This window comes from Pleurodeles waltl, chromosome 8, assembly GCF_031143425.1.
Source record: "Pleurodeles waltl isolate 20211129_DDA chromosome 8, aPleWal1.hap1.20221129, whole genome shotgun sequence".
NCBI classification, from domain to species: Eukaryota; Metazoa; Chordata; class Amphibia; order Caudata; family Salamandridae; genus Pleurodeles; species Pleurodeles waltl.
This window is the reverse complement of record NC_090447.1, coordinates 454,216,865-454,234,991: the sequence shown is the minus strand read 5'-3', so window position 1 is coordinate 454,234,991 and position 18,127 is coordinate 454,216,865. Positions and strand designations below refer to the sequence as shown.

Genomic DNA, 18,127 nt, shown 5'->3' with positions numbered 1-18,127 from the left:
TCAAGTAATGTAATCTGGCGCTCATGTAAAGTGCCACAATGCCCTTGGGCATTGTGTGTGTGCTATATAAAACTGCAGTGTGTGTGTGTGTGTTTGTTTGTGTCTTACTCCTATATTCTGCTGTAGAAAGGGTTTTTCAAATTTCCTAAAGTCACTGGTAACAACACCAAGATGCAGTTCACCATCTGCCACTTTTACTTGCAGATCAATATCTTGGCCACAGTCCAATAAGGACATCTTGAAGGGTATGGTGAAGGTCATGATGTGTCAAAACAATTGCAGTTAGAGAGGGACCCGAACAAAAAATAAAAACTAGGTTATTTTGGTAATTCACAGAGTTTTGAAAGCTTTTCTGTGATTACATTAAAAAGTCACCTTGATTCATGTCTGTTAAAGCTAGATGGGTTACAAAAGCTTGTTGTTCTAAAAATTGAATGATGTTCTAAAGACTTTGGGAAATACTTTTGTAGCAAGGTTAGTAACTGCCCTTGCTGTAGAATTCTGCAGAACCTGAAATTTGTGAAAATTGTCTTTGTGTCTCATTATGCTGAATTTGTGATAAACACAAATGATTGAGCTTCAAAACCTTCTTTATTCTAGTTTCAACAGCAAGCAGCACACAATGTCACACCTCCAGTGACTGCTCCAATTTTCACCACAGTTGACCAATAGAGAAACTCCCTGGTCTCTGCAGACGCAAATGCCTGCCAACATTTTACTGCTTAAAGCAACAAAAACTAAGATAATATAAATAGAAACACCCATAACATCAGCCTGCCTCTTACAAAAAACAAAAATCATTCCAACCTACACAACCACATCACAAAATACACCACGTAAAACTACAAACAGCAGAGACTCAAACACACATCTACACACACAAGCACAACACAATATTGTGAATCAAGCTTAATGAAACAGAATCCTTCTATGAACCGTCTCAATCTAGAACAAAATCTTTGAAATACTTTGCTCTACCCCCACATCTTGTGCTTCCAAATCTCACTTGAACATCATCACTCCAACCAATTCCACCATCCTGAGGACAGGACCTCACACACTGCAAGCCATCTCCCAAAATCCAAGCAATCCCTGAAATCAACCCCAGCACTGTTTCCCTCAAAGGACATACTCACAGATGGAGAATTGTTCTCCACCTAAGTACAAACCTCATTTATAAACAACCCCCATCCCACTTTACAGGTCATTGATCCTGTTTATGTTGCTATCCTCATCCCATTCCTCCACACCTGGGTTTGTCAGCACTCTTGCAACATTCATCTTGTTCCATAACTTCCCATTGTCATGTTTGGACACGTGCAGAATAGTACATTTTGGGTAAAGCCTTTAACCTTCCAGCTTATTACCCAAAGGTCATCTTACTCTGACTAAATCGCCTACACAGAAACCAACAGCCTTGAACTTCTTCAATTCATCATATATAAGGTTACTTCTCAGCTGTGACTTCCTTTAGACTAACATCCTGCACATCAGGTAGGACATACAGTTTACCTGTCCTTTCAGACACCCAAGCAGGAGAAAGCACATTCTACGACTGACAACCCCCTCAATAATACAAAAGGAGTAACTCCTGTCATAGAATGTAGCATATTATAGTAACTCCGAAGTCTGTCTTCAACTGCCTCTTGAACTCTTGAACACCCTTTCCTGAAGTTTCCGCTAAGTGTACAGTCATCTTTATGAATCTATTAACTCTTTCCACCATGCTGTTACCTTTGTGACTGTACAATGCAAGAGTTAGGTGCTTAATTCCCAATGACAAAAGAAAACCTCTTATCACCTGAGACTTAAATTACACTTGGTTATCAGTAACCAAAAATGTTTGTATCCCTTTCACGCAAACAGTGCCTTCAAGACTACAGTCATGGCTGACATATTAAGCTCCTTCATAAATTTGCAAAACACCCATTTCGAATGATAGTCAATCAAAACTAAGGCATATATCATGCTCTCTTTGAGAGACTACATAGGTCCATTAAAGTCTATACCCACTTACCCAAGGCTTATTAGGAAACTCAACGGGAGACAATGGAATATTTTATATACGGAAAGTCTTGTCAGCATTGCTGCAACCACTACAACTCAAGACAAATGACTCCACCTCACTATCCATTCTCAGGCACCAATAAAAAGATCTCAGTCTTTTATTTGACCTAGACAAACCTACATGACCCTGATGTGCAAATCACACTAGTCTACTTCTAAGTTCTGTTGGGTGGATCAATTGAGTTCCTCTTAAAACTAAACCACCCTCAATAATCAACTCTTCCTTAGTTTTGGAATAGGCTATCACTTTCTTTCAGGCATCCTTGTCTTTAGGCCATCCTACAGTAATACATTTCTATAACAACAACTGGCAACTATCTGCCCACCCCCAGACTCTCCCAGTTCTCCTGAGAAACCACACAGTCAGCAATTGTAACACCATCAACATGTCCTACAACACACTCAACATCATCAAGTGCACTTTTCATAATCACACCACTCGCATGACAAAAAATCAGTTCTGCAGGTCTTTCCACCAGGGTTATGCTTAACCCTAATTTTGAACTCTTATATTTTAGACATCATCCTTGCACGTCTGAGACAGGATCTGTTGAAATTACCTTCATCCAAAAGATATACTAATGGTTCATGATCTATTACCAGCAAACATTCCATACCTCATAGAGAGTAGAAACATGGTTTCTTGCCTCGCTTTAAGTGTTTCCATAAATCCTTTCTGCAGAGAGGCATCTTTAAGCATCAGCTATTGTACTTTCTTCCCCATCAACCATCTGACTGAGAACAGCACCCAATCCCACCCCATTTGCATCTACTGTTATTACAGTACAATAGATTTGGCAGTGTCAAGCCGAGGAATTTTTTATTAAACTTTTAACAGGTTGAAGTTTGAACTTTCTTTCTCTCCCCAACAATATTTAACACCACCCCTCAAGAGTTTACTTAAAGGTTCAGTCTGGTAAGTAAACCTTTCCACAAAACATGAATAGTATTTACATTGATCTTTGAACAACCTCTTTTAATCTTTAGCAATATGTCCTGGTAAGCTGTTAATGTTTTCCAATAAATCAGATTTAGGACAGATTTCTTCAAATGAAAAGTGTTGACCCAAATACTCCACCTTTCACAACAAAAACTGACACATTTCTTTCTTAAGAGTTATTTGATGGCTTTCTAAAGTACACAAAACTTCATCAAGAGACAATAAATGATCTTTGTTGTTGTGGTTTTAAATCAAAATGCCATCCTGGTAAGGGAGAAGATTTGGAATATTGCCTAAAATCTCAAACCTCAGTTTCTGAAAAACTGAACCAGCTGAGGCAAGCCCAAATGGCATTTGTAGAAAATGAAATGCACCAAAGTAGTATTACAAGCAGTGAATGGATGTAAAGATTTGGACAATTCCAAATGATCTTTTGTTAGCCTGAAATCAATGTGGAAAAAAACACTTTGGAGCCACCTATCGAAGCCAACATTTCTAGAATCTTTGGCATAGGAAAACAATTTCATGTGCCTATTCAGAGACCTCAGGTCGACACAAAATCTCAATTCCTCAAATTTCTTCTTAGCTGCTACTGTTGGAGAAATCCAAACTGCAGAATCATTTGGCTCAAAACCCCTTCATTAATTAAATTACCCAAATTATTATTTCATTCAGATCTGATGCTTAGAGGCATATTGCACACCGTGTGTACCTCTGGAATAGATTCTGGTTTCAAAATGATCTTATGCTCCCAACCTTTACCAGAACAAAGATGTTCCTTGAACACCAACTTATACAGTGAATCTTGGAAGCAACTATATTGACAAGTGAAATGGATGTGAAGTACCAGGTTTTAAAACCACCCCAAAAACCCGTTGGTCGATCAATCCAGGATGATATAAGCCTTATTTGCAACATAAACGTTAATGTGACTCTATCTGTCCTTGTACTTCATGTCTTCCCAAAAATAACCCATTGTGTCTATTTCACAGCCTCCAAAAGCTACAGTACATACATCTGGAAGTAATAGTTTGACCTGACTCCACTGCTTTGCAATCAAGGGGTACACAATTATGGAAATTGGGGAACCAGAAACGGCAGTGATTGCAAACTCCACTTTTCCAATGCTCATGTCAAACAGTGGATCTCCTTCCTTAGTACCCATGTTATGAGCGTTCATTCATTTTAAATGAAATAATAACTCTGGTTGCAAGAGCCTCTGCCTCAGACCTAGACTCTTCGGGCTGTTGTTCACTAATAAATGATTGTTTTAGGTATTCTTGCAGACCATAGTGAAATGCCAAACTTTCCTACATCTCAAGCATGTTTTCCCCAAAACAGGGCAACATTTGGAGTTGGCTAAATGATTCTTTTGCTCAACACCTGAAACAAGTACCATGCTTGAGAGGTATACATTTATCTCATTTTAGTCATTGGTACTACCAAGGATGTTTTGCTTCACTAAATTCATACTCTGGATCTGATGCCTATTTAAATCAACCCAATTCTTTAGAAGCTATAATTGACCTTTCAATGCCTTTCACACTTTCAAGCATTTCTTCTAATGTAGATTACTTGCAACACAGCAGGCATTCCTGTATCCTGTTTTCAAAACAGTTCACAACCAATTGATCTCTTAAATAGTTATCCAAAATAACATCATGCTCGTAAGTTGTTATCAAAATCCTTACCTCAGCCATAAATTCACCAATTGATTCATTAGGTTGCTGTAAACATGAAAAAATGTGTCCTTCTAAAACAATGCTCAAATCATCTTTAAACAAGTTTTGAGTCCATTGGCAGCCTCAGAAAAATCATCCCAAACAAATGGTACTGCAGGAATTTGTGGTGGCAGATGATCAAATATATGTTGCCCCTCAGTGCCTAAACAATTGTACACAATTGCTCTTTTCTGCACGGAATCACATTTTGTGCCATCTACTGCAATTAAGTTACTACCAAAAGATCTATACCATTGTCTCCACTTAAATGTAGCTGTACTAGCTTAAAGTGAAAATCCATTTTGAAGATTTGCATTTTGTATTGTACGAACAGTATAAGGCAAAACACTTGTCAAAACTTAAGTATGGAGGTTGCATTATTTTCTTACAATGAATTCTTTGTTTGGCCAAATATACATGAGGTGAATGGAAAATCCATACAAAGAACAACCGATAAGAATGCAAAAAAGATCAGTCATCCCTGAAAGGTTGAGGCCAGCCAATGAGAAGTCTCAAAGCAATACCAGGGAACATTTATCGTACCCAGAGGAAGCGTCACGCTACTGATGGATCCAAGGGAAGCTTTCACATTCAGCTAGTAAGGATCAATATGCAATGTCAATAATCCTTGTTGGAATTGTTATTACAGTACTTCTGCAACTTGAACTGCTGCAGCTTCTGCAATTGAGCTGTGAGCCTGACGTTTCACTGTATCTGTAAGATAATCCTTCCACCATGATTATTAATGTGTAGGCTGATGCCGAAACTGTAATCTGTGGGCTCGCACCATATTCAACCTGTAAACTTATTTGGGTCCAAACAAAAGTCATAAGACTATCTGATTTCCATACACCTGGAAACAGTACCTTAAATAAAAGTGTGACTTCATGGCAAGTTGAGAATGGCTGTGTCTAATGTTCATGATACCAAGTAATGACGAGATATCAAAGTGCTGCTTTAGCTGTTTCACGCTTGTCCCTAAAATATGTTATGATGAATATGTGACCAACACAAAAGGTTGAGCTTCAAAACCCTCTTCCTTCCAGTTATAACTTCAAACAGCATATGGCATTGCATGTCCAGACACCTCTCCAGTCTTCACCAAAACCAACCAAAGTAGAATCACCCTGGTGAAAAAGACGATATTGCAGCCTTTATCTGTAGGACATATAATGATGTTCTTATCCCCTGCAAGAGACTCTGTAGCTTGCTTTTTTGTTTTTGGTGAAATTACCTGGAGACCTATATTTTGTTTTCCTCAAGTTTCTCATATCTTTGGTAATAACATCTTGAAAAGTATCAATATTATCAAGGGGCATTTTGGGTAAAAAAGTGGATTGTGGCCTAAACTCGCTGGGGTAGGAGCTATCGTCAATTATACACAAGTCATTACTACAAGGTCAGACGTGACATTACCCTCCAAGTTACACATTTCTAGTTTATGTAACATTATAAGCATGTCGATGTCTCCTATGGTAAAACTACTCAGAATATCAGATGCATCAATAGGATTCCCACTAACATTTCTCACAGTTTTCAAACTGTGCCATTTCTTATGTTTTAGTTTCCTCATAGACTTAAAAAGCTCAGTTTTTGTCTCCACATAGTTAAAACCTGCTAGAGGGCAAAAGGCGAGTCATAGGCGCAAAGTGCTTTTTTCAATATCAGTTAGAGTTCTGTTGCATTAGCTAATTATGGTTTTATTTACTACTTCAATATCCATTATTGATCTGTGCCAGAGCACTTTTTATTGTTTCCCAAGTGCCTCTGTTATCTTGTTCTATCTCCTCTGCTTCCTCTGATGGCTTATCTGTCTCTCTCTCTGATCCTCCCCACCCTCATCGTTGTCCTCTTCCTTTTACTCCATTTGATTATTGTGGCTCCCTTCATGGTCTGTTGGGCTCTTCTCAGAAGCCAATACTCATCTAAAAAAGTTGCTGGGTTGCGTCATTGTTTCTTTTACGATATTTACTTCAGCACTTTATAATCATGATAATTGGTTGTACTATTTTATGTGACCAAGGCCGTTCTCTGGTCAAAATGCATCATGGTGCTGCAATAAACCTACACACTCTGCAGTATCTCATCCTGAGTGATTATCCATTTGTTTTGGCTGCCAAGGATCTTACTGCTGGCGTGATCCACCGGAACATCACTCCATCCCTCATGGGTCGGGGGTTTTGTTAGAGCGCTACTTTGGCGTATTTCAAAAATAATTATGTACATTTTAATGTGAAGATTTTTCTGTAATTGATTTTTACTTTATTTCTATTTATTAGGATTTTGAGTGTAATGTTTAAGTAGGTTCTATGCCATAATTGAATATAGATAGATAGACATATTTATTATTAATTGTATAATTTGCATTTTTAATATATTAGACACATTTTATAAGTATTATTATTAATATCAGTTTTTTACAGTGTTATGTTTGGATGAAAGTAAGGTTGGAAGTGTGTATAATATATTTTTAAATACTTTTGAAATATATTTTGTTGTTATGGCCTTATTAATTGGTGAAATTGTTTATTTTTGGTGTGAATTCTGTGTTTAAAAATGTTATACTGTGTTTGAATATAGCCACTCTGTAGTTATAGTTATGATTGCCAGGCATAGGAATTCCTCTGAATTTTGCTTGCTAACAACTTTGCCCCCGTTTGACAAATCTCCTCAAAATGTTCCAGTTCTATAGCTTTGTCTTCATTAAGAGAGGATGGAAAGTTTCACTCTGATTAGTCAAGGGGGTGCAAGATACAAATGTGGCACAAAATGCATTTTTCAACCAATCAGTTTTCCTAGAATTTTGTTTTGCAGGTGACACTAAAGCAGCTGAACACTTTTCCATGAAATTAGGCAGGATTTTACATTGTAGTGCTCATTTGTTTATTTTGGGTACTATAGGTAAGCATTTTTTAAGTTATAAGGCATTTTGGTTTCTGCTGTTATGGTAGTTTAGAAAAATTTCATGAAACTACGCACTATTTTGCGAAACAACAGCAGTACATAGCGATGACAAGGCATTACATCATTGGCTAATGACTGACTTTACAAAATTAAAGTTATGAGACAACAAGTACACCACTAGGTTTCATTTAGCAACACAAATAATATAAATGTTTGATTGTCAGTTTGTGCAATCACAAACAAATCAATCTTGACAGAAACCTGTATCCAGTACAAGAATATTTTTATATATATTCAAGTTATAAAAAATGTCAAAATCAGACACTGTACATACGGATCTACAATAAACAACAATGGTGGTCTGTAAAATAAAGTGATCCCACAGTGTAAGCTAGTGCAGTGATGACAGAAACATAAAAGGTGATCATGAAAAGGGCAATAGACAGTCCAGTTGTCCGCTACACTGCCGATACACCAACTGCTTGTATTAAAAATGGAGAATACCCATCAGTCTTTCATTAGCTCCTGTTAGACCACTGCTCTAATAGAATGTCTTTAGCCCGCTCCCCCCACCCCCACTGTTGACAGCATTTCGACCCAAAAGGCATTTCTAGGGTCATCATCAGGACAGAAACTGAGGTCTAGAACATAGGTAGATCCTAGCTTGCTTGGAATGAATTATCCCACTAAGGAGCCCGCCACAGTCCTTGGTTTATATGGCTGCCTAATTAGGCTTGATAGGTCGTGGACTCACACTCAATGCTGGCTTCCTGAAGTTTCTCATACCCATGTTTGAGAAAGTATCCCTTTATATGCTTTAAACTCTATATACGTACCGATGTGGTGTCTGTATTTGTGTATAATATTTTTTTGTAGTCAGTGGTTTGGTAATTTAAATAGTACAAGTATGTGAAGTTGATATTTTTGATCTTGACCAGCAATATTTTCTATCATAATTCTTTTACATTAGTATTATGACATGGAAGAGCCTATTTTTGTTCATCCAGGCTTGTATTGACAGAAATGCTTCTGTCACATGTTATGGTCTCTATCGGGATCTGTTAATAGATGGAAAATCACTTGTGTAGCATCTTCATAGAGCTGGAAACAATCATAAATTACAGCAGCTCTTGGAAAGGTTGGATGTATATATTGAGGAGTGCAAGCTACATACATGACCCCTGTAGAAACCCATAATGGACTGGGCCTGGGGTTCCTTTGTGTCACCAACAAACCTTCCACCACACAACTCCCTGATTCAGCCACATTGACTCCTGCAATAAAGTTCAGTTCTCTGGATGTGTGCCACTAGTAACACTACATTTCATGTTTATTGCCATTCTAGGTCCAGCTCCCACCCACACAAGCTTACCAGAATGTTCATGCTTGCATGAATGGAACCTTACTCGATCCCTTGCATGAACCTTAACCATTATGACAACACAGAAAACAATCAACAAACAAGCCCAGCACTAAAACTCAGGAACCATCACATTGCACATGCAGCCTTTATAAACCAACAAGCATGCACCCAGTACCAACACTGTGTCACCCACTGCACCCATGGTCAGTGATTCTGAATGGACAATTTGATGAGATATGCCAAACAAGGATATACCATACTCACAAAAAATAAACACAAATCATATATACATTGCACACAGTCCCACGACCACGAGACCCAACATTTATCTCAGAGCTGTTCATGCCCCTCTCAGCCGGTGCCATATTCCTGAGAGCCAGAATGAAACACACGTTACTTCAAAGCCCAAACCACTAGAACAAAGTTGCTAAGCATGTACCAGTGACATACCACAGTATGTGTAAAAACTGGTATGCACGATACTGAGACATGACTGAGACAAAATTGTAAAACTCTGAATGATCTGATAGTTGGTAGAAATCCAAAATAAGAACTGTAGCTTGATATACCTTAGCTTTGGCCAAATCAATTTCATTTGACGACCCAGATTATATGACTGAATGCCTAGACATGTACAGTGACCCTTCTTACATTGCTTAGCACCCACCGCTGGCAACCAGGGCAATGGCTGTATCTGGTCACATCTATTTTTGGACGTCAATCTATAAGTTTTCTTTAATAAGTCCGGCATTTAGTCCTATAGGATTACTCCTACATTAGAGTCAATTCTTGCCCATTATTGGATACACAATTAATCCCCTAAACACTCCTAGACATCTACACCAGACATAGATTATCATACGTACTCCAATTTGCATTTTTATCATTTGGAATTTCGACCGGGTAGAAAATGCTGCAATAGTAAATGATTTAGAGATGTGCATTAACATAGAATTGTTTGTTTTTTCACAGGACAACCTATTAAATCTGGAGGAGGATGCCTCCAATTTCTCACCCAGGAAAGTACTTACTTCTGCCTCCCATAGGAATACTTGTGTGTATTTCCACCGTGGAAAGCTATATGCACATTGTTCAGAGTACCACATAGATATACATTTGTGGTTGTTCACTGCAATTCCAAGTGCTCTCCTCCTGAAACAGCAACATTTTTGTACCAGCTTATTTCTCCATACAGAAGGGAGTAAATCCATCCTAGTTACAGATTTTCCAAATTCATAACTACACTCAGGAGTCGGAATTTACCCTTTCAAATTGCTATTTTTAGACAAAAACCTTTTTAAACAGGCCCTTTGTGTTTAATTGGGTCTTTACAAAGCCTTTTCTTTATTCCACGGGTAAATTCATCTATTTGACACATATTGTATATTAACAAAGTTAGTAACTTTCTGAGAACTAAGGGGCTGATTTAGAGTTTGGTACATGGGTTACTCCATCACAAATGTAAGAGACGTCCCATCCACCATATTACAGGTGTCATAGGATATAATGCACTTGTAATATGGAGGATATATGTCATGTTTATGACTTAGTAATCCATGTGCCAAGCTCTAAATTAGATCCTAAGGCCCATATTTATACTTTTTGACGCAAAACTGCGCTAACGCAGTCTTGCGTCAAAAAAATTAGCGCCGGCTAACGCCATTCTGAAGCACCATGCGGGCGCCGTATTTATTGAATGACGTTAGCCGGCGGCGCCGTCTGGTGTGCGTTAAAAAAAATGACGTACACCAGGCAGCGCCGGCGTAGGGGGATATGGGGCTTTGGCGTCAAGAAATGGGGCAAGTCAGGTTGAGGCAATTTTTTCGCCTCAACCCGAATTGCGCCATTTTTTTTCACTCCCAACCCCCATAGAAATTACTCCTGTCTTAGCAAAGACAGGAGTCATGCCCCCTTGCCCAATGGCCATGCCCAGGGGACTTCTGTCCCCTGGGCATGGTCATTGGGCATAGTGGCATGTAGGGGGGCACAAATCAGGCCCCCCTATGCCACAAAAAAAAAAAAAAATGACTTACCTGAACTTACCTTAATGTCCCTGGGATGGGTCCCTCCAGCCTTGGGTGTCCTCCTGGGGTGGGCAAGGGTGACAGGGGGTGTCCCTGGGGGCATGGGAGGGCACCTCTGGGCTCCTTCAGAGCCCACAGGTCCCTTAATGCCTGCCTTTTGCAGGCGCTAAAAAACGGCGCAAAAGCGGCCGTACGTCATTTTTTTTGACCCGCCCACTCCCGGGCGTGAATTTTGCCCGGGAGTATAAATCCGACGCACATGCCTCAGAGTCGATTTTTTAGACGGGAACGCCTACCTTGCATATAATTAACGCAAAGTAGGTGTCCACGCTAAAAAATGACGCAAACTCCATGGACTTTGGCTCTAGACGCGTCTAACGCTAAAGTATAAATATGGAGTTAGTTTTGCGTCGGAATTGCGTCAAAAAAACCGACGCAATTCCGGCGCAAACGGAGTATAAATATGCCCCTAAATGCTTTACTTGATCCCTTAACAGTGTACCTCTTAATAAAAGTGTTCTTTAGCATATGGATTGAAAGTCTCTGGGTCTCTTTGATTTCCCCACACAAAATGCTACGCTTTTCTGAGCTACATAAACATTATGGGGGTCATTCTGACCTTGGCGGTCTTTTCGCAAGACCGCCGAGTTACCGCCGCGGTGAAGACCGCCGACCGCGGCGGTATGCCGCTGTGCGCATTCTGACCGCTGGGAGCGTTCCGCCGAAAAACCGCCAGCAGCCACACTGGCGGTCGGCGGGAAAGTGGAGACTGGTCAACCTCCACCGCCACGCCAGCAGAACACCGCCCACAGAATTACGACCCACATTTCTGTGTGGCGGTCTTCTGTTGGCGGTCTTCTGTTGGCGGTCACCTCCCCATGGCTCCTGTCACCTCCCGGAGGACCAACGCACAAGGTAAGTTGATCGTCCGTGAGGGGAGGGGGTGGGGGGGGTGTTGTGTGATGTGTGCGTGCATGGGGGTGTGCGTGTGAGTGTGTAGAGGGGGTGTGTGAGTGCGTGCATGCGGGCGGGGAGTGCTGCTGTGCCTATGGGCAATGTGTGTAGTTTGGCGGGTGCGCATGTCGGCATGTATGTGTGCGGGTATGTGTCCCCGTTGTGTATGTGTGTGTGTAGGGGGTGTGTATATGTGCATGTTGGGGGTGTGTGCATGTCGGGGTGCGTGTATGTGCATGTCGGGGTGGGGGTGGGGAGGGGGTTCGTACCACCTCTGGGGGGTGGCAGGGGGGTGGAGGGTGTGGGGGGAGGACTCGGGGGGGCAGTGGGGGGTGGGGGAGACCCCTATCAGTGCCAGGGAAGGAATTCCCTGGCCCCGATAGTGCCTACCGCCATGGTTCGCATGGCGGTTCCCGACCGCCAGAAACCGCGGCGGTAAGCACGGTCATGATACCGTTGGCGGTCTTGGGTCGACCGCCGGACCGGAGTGCGCAGACTCCAGCCCGTCGGTCATGACCGCCGTGGCTGTCGGAGTGGGGAAGTGGCGGTCGGTCGCGGCGGTGACCGCCGCGGCGGTGACCGCCGCGGTCAGAATGCCATTTTTTATACCGCCGGTCTGTTCGCGGTCCGACCGCCGCCTCTCCGCCGACCGCCAAGGTCAGAATGAGGGCCTATATCTTCTTTTACGTACATGTCACAAAAATAACCAGACACTTTCATAGGCCTCAGGAGCTGCATTTAGGTTTCTTGAGTTGCCCAGCTTCAGTTTAGAAATTGTTTATGATAATATTACATTTAGAATCTGCTTAGAATGGGCTTGATTCATAAACTGCACTTTATAGTATTTTTTGTAGTACTACACAAAGTATTAAAATATGAAATTCACAAACTATGCGCTGCGTTTTGCGCCTCCGCATTAGTTATACTTATTTGTACAGAGCTCTCTGCCCCTACTGTTGAGTATTCACACATTTAAATATATGTTTTAGTAATAAATGTGGGTGTGACAAGGACTGTGGTTGTTGCCTGGCCAGGGTTCACACCACAAGCAAGCAGTAACCCAATTTCTTACAAGTAGCAACTGAAGAAACATTTCCAGCAAATGAGTCTGTGAGGATTAGGAATAAACGATTCAGGCTCAGCAATTCACAAGGCAGTGAAAAACAAAAACGGTGGTGACAAGTCAATGAGTCTTTGTGACAGGTCACTGAAGCATAGTGGCCAATGAATGAGTTAAAATGAAGAGTAAATAAATAACACTGGGTGAGCAGTGATTTGGTCTGGTAAATCAATCAACAATATACTATTAAGTGCTGAATATTGGATGAAGAAGAGCCGCACATAAAGATAAAATGAGCCTTTTTAGGGGTCATGGTTAGGAGTAAATGACGCAGGCTGATCACTTCATTAGGTCAGATGAGCAGTGAATGAGGTATTCAGAAGTTAGGCCCGTATTTATACTTTTTTTGCGCCGCATTTGCGTCGTTTTTTGACGCAAAAACGGCGCAAACTTGCAAAATGCCATTGTATTTTGTAGGTTTGCGCCGTTTTGCGTCAAAAAGCGGCGCAAATGCGGCGCTAAAAAAAGTATAAATACGGGCCTTAATGTGTCAGTAAATGAAGGAAGAAGCAGGGCAGTTGTATGTCAGAATAGCAATATATGTATATAGGCGTGCATAAAGATTTATCATCCTAAACTCCACATCTTGGTACCTTGCACAAAAATACGTCCTCAAGGTACATACATTTGGAGTTCAAAATAATACATCTATACTTTCCTATGTACACTAGGCTTGACAATGTAGAGGTAGTCATTATTGTGGAATTGATATTTTTCTAGGTTGAAAAATCGAATATTTTGGTAGAACACCGAAGGAAGGAGACAGAGATACATTAAATTAGGCAGATGTGTCAGACAGTATAAATTGTGGATTCCTAAAACGTTACAATGTAATTCTGCTCTTTATAATATTTATCTTACTCAATATTTTGCGAATAGCATATAGACAATTCAGCTGACCTACTATGGGAGAGGTAGTGTCAGTCGTGGTGCGAGCTTTGATTGAACTCCCATATTAACAAAGAAGTGGAATCCTCATAGGCAAACAAGATTTAATACGAACAAACTTGGCTCACTCTTTGGTAGCTTAGTCTGGGACAATCTTCAGAGAAATGTGTGAGGTACTGTATGGGACAAACCAATCAGACAGCAATACAATTGATGAAATAATGTAAAGAGCCATAAAACGTAACACTTTCGTCCAAATTCTGAGGGGAGGGGGAACTCTACACCTTTGTGCATATTTGAGTCATCAACCGAATTGCAGAATGTACAGTAATTTCATACTCATAGTTTTTCCTGCAATAATTCCTCCAGGGATTTCCTGGACAAATTTACATAGAGAAATCAGGTTGGAACCAGGCTGTAGCACAACCAATTCTATATGTAGGACCTGATTGGAGAGCTCAGTACAGTTTGTATTTGTCTCTGTCACTCTTACAGATTACGCATCATTTGCTTTTGGAGATGTTTGCCAGCCGTGCAGACATTTCTAGTCATTGGCAGGAACCTCCATCAGAGCAGTTCCTCAATGTGTTAAAAAGATGGCACTGTAAAATTGACATTTGTCAAACTTTTCACATGTTTTCATTTTTGTTTTAAAAACTCTCAAATCCGGAGATTGGTTCTGAAAAATAAAAAATGAATGACCCTCAACCCATCGCCAAACCTTGGACTGCCTGTACTCGGTCGGGTCTTTGAAGGCTCTGTCTCGGCTATGGAGCCAGAGTAAGCTCTGGTGTCATCTGCCCACCGAGGATTTGGCCGCCAAACCCTAAATCAAGCCCATTGTTCTTTAATACTTCCTGAAAAACTCAAAATTACCACAGGGCAATGTTGCTCCTGGTAAATCTGCCTTAGCTGACATGAGTGACTTTGGCTTTCTGCTAGTAAACTGAGTCCGCTACAGACTGGAGGAAGGTTCAAAACCACAAGGGTCACAGTAAGACATGTTAATATCAATACACTGTTTTATTGGCCGAATAGGTGGCCACCTTTTAAGCTGAATATGAAAATTTCATTTTCATTCATTTCTGTAAAGCCTTAGTTCAAAACCTGTTGAACACACATTATAAAAGCATTAACATACTCTGCCTCATTTCTAATTTACTTGCCTTATTTAAACCAGTACAACTTTCACATTCAAAGTTTTAAAGCCACATATTACAAATTATCACCAAGCAAAAGTTTCATTTCAATTTGTAAAATTACATTTCATTGCTAAAATTGTTTTTATTAATCTGAAAACCGGCTATTTGTGTTGAAATCTGAGGGCCTGATTTTGGTCAGTAAGATGTACTACAATTGTGGCGCATCAGACCCTTGTAAGCTTTTTGTCATCTAATATATATTTGAAATATGCACAAGACACCTACAAGGAATCTGGTGTGCCAGAATTCTTTTTTACTGCATCAGTAACAGGCTTTAGGCATCTCTGGCAACTACTGAAGGACAGTTCAAGTGCCATGCTCCGAAAGGAGGAGCCAGGCTTCAGTGAGCGTACAAGACTTTTATGCGTCCCCTCCATGCACGTTTTCTAAGTGATTGAGGCCCAAGCCGCTGTTGCACATCCATACCTCATTGGAAATAAGTCCTAGGCATAGCTGTTATTGTTATTTGGTCCTTTTATAGCACACAATCATCCACTAATATGGCATCTGGGCTCATTCAGTAATCCCAGAATAATGTTATTACAAGCCAGAGGCCTATTCCTGTCATCGTTGCGGTCAGGTCTTAGATAAAATCAGGACTCTCCTTTACTAATTTGCTAGGAAAAGTTGCATTTCTGATACCGTTTTGCAGTTTCCATTGCAGGACCAGAGTCTGGGGATGTTTATGAAGATGTGGTGACAATAAGCTGACCCTGTTGAAAGTGCTCACATTTGTCATACTTCACAAGCACATACGGGAGCATATCACTATCAGCTCCTACAGATCTACCGAGAAGTGACCTTATGAAGGACAACTGCAGCTTCGACTGGGCACCAACTTCTTGCACTCTGGGTAGGTGAATATATGAATATAAATACAATCTGCTGTGCCTAGAGAAAAGGGGCAGTCAGTGCTTAATTTATGCCAGTGGCTTCAAGGTGGAGGGCTCTGTCTCTCACGTTTGGGGCCCAAGACTTAGGGCCTCATTACGGGTTGGTAGCCGTCTGGCCGCCTGATTACAAGTTTAGCGGTTAGCCCACCAGGAGGCAGAAAAGGGAGATTGAAGGAGGAAAAAAAGTAAGCAAACAATGACCAAGGAAGAAGACAAGAATGAAAAAGAACATGCAAGAGTGGGATAAATAGACAGGAAATATAGGCGTTGTGGAAGAAGGAGGCATGAGTTGGATTGAAGACTAGGCAACCATGGTATTCAAGAACCCCAGTATTTGGCAGCAACAGTGGAGGGCTCATAAGAAAAGTTTGGGACTCTGCACTTTTCACTAATAGAGCAGTAGGTGAGTGAAACATAATTGCCCATTTTCATCCTTACAGCACTGCCCTCTGTTGTCTATAAAGATGCCATTAAAATCTGTCACCTACGCCCGCTCTGCCTCTAGAGGTCTTTACCAATAGTAATCAAATAGAATTTTTTGATAAAAGTTAAAATGATAATTTATGAGAAAGTATTTTAAATTAATGAATTGTTTGGCAGATGCTTTTGGGTTGTTGCTAACTAAATGCTGGGTGCTAGTACTAGAAGAGGGATTAGACACTTTCCCAAGCTAAAGATGCTAAGGTGTAACATACTTAAAATATTTATTTATCCTCATTTAAAATATTTTAATATCGGGAAAAAAATCTTCTTCTACACTGTCGAGAAGTAGGAGGTGTTGAGGATTTCCTCCATGCCATTTTGCACAATTACAGCCAGATTTATGAAGAACTTGCATTGCCCTTGCACCACACAAGGTGGTGCAAGGGTAAAGCGAGCTCTAAACGAGGTTTACTATGCCTCGCAGAGCCACCTTGCATAATTCTGCATGGAGTAGTAGATCTGGAGCAACTCAAGGCAGCGTAAGTTGCTGCCTTGCGCTACTTTGCACTGGGAAGGCATTACATAGGTGGAGAGTGTGTGTTCCTACACATCCACCCATGTATTTTGGCACATTCCCAGATTTACTAAAACTAGTAAACCTTGGAATGCATCAAAGTGCCAAGTGTTCCCAAGAAAGGCGCAACAGGGAGAAATATCTTTAATTCAACTCGAGTGTGCTGCATTCTGGAGCACACTTAGAAAGAGAAAAACGGCTCTGAGGATTGTTTTTGTGCAGAAAGGTATACCTTTCTGCACAAAACAATCTTGGGTGTAACGCAGGCTCCCTTGCACCATAGCACAAGGGTGCCTGCATTTGTGCTAGGCTGCACTCAGTATGTCAGCGCGTAGGAATGCGCCATATCTTTGTAGATATGGAGCATTCCTGCTCTCTCTCCCTGTCAGGCAGCGTAGCAAGTTGTGGTTCTCCTTGTGTGGCACTGTGTGACTTTTTAATAAATCTGGCCCTTACTCCGATATTGTTTTATACTTGTTTGGCATTCACCACATGCCCAACACCTATATTTTTCACCTTGAGGGGCACTTGTATTCCTAAACCTAATCCTAAACATACAGCTCTGGAAAATATGGCGTTCCTAGCGATTAGTAGTGATTTAAAGTTCCATTGGTAGTCACAACAGTCGTGGCTCGCTTCACTCAAAAGGGGCGGGCGGGTGCGGCATGCGAGGGAGGGGTTGAGATGGGGTAAAATGTAATTTTTTTATTTTTTTAAACAGATACAAATGTACCTCCTCCGTTGCCGCTGCGCCGCTTCTCTTTCTCTCGTCGTTGCTCCAGGCTGCAGGCACAGGCTCCCAGACTGCCCTGTGGCCAATCCTGATGCTGCTCAGAGCAGCATTAGGATTGGCTGGGAGAGCCCAGGCAGACTGGGAGCCTTTGCAGGCTCTCTCCAAACCGGCAACTGTGTTGCTGGGCTGGCGAGACCCTACTGCCCATGTGTGTTTGACTGACCCTAGACGGCCGACCAAACATACATGCGCACTGAGGGGAGTGCACAGTGCACTCCCCTCACTGCTCGTCACCCCTGTGGTCTGCCCCTTGGTTTATTA

General features: G+C 41.2%; 1 protein-coding gene across 1 annotated transcript in view; it reads left to right on the top strand.

Moving 5' to 3' along the window:
- The window catches only part of AFF3 (ALF transcription elongation factor 3), a 2,012,018-nt gene that overhangs the window by 1,433,627 nt on the left and 560,264 nt on the right, over nt 1-18,127 (top strand). The window lies entirely within an intron of this gene.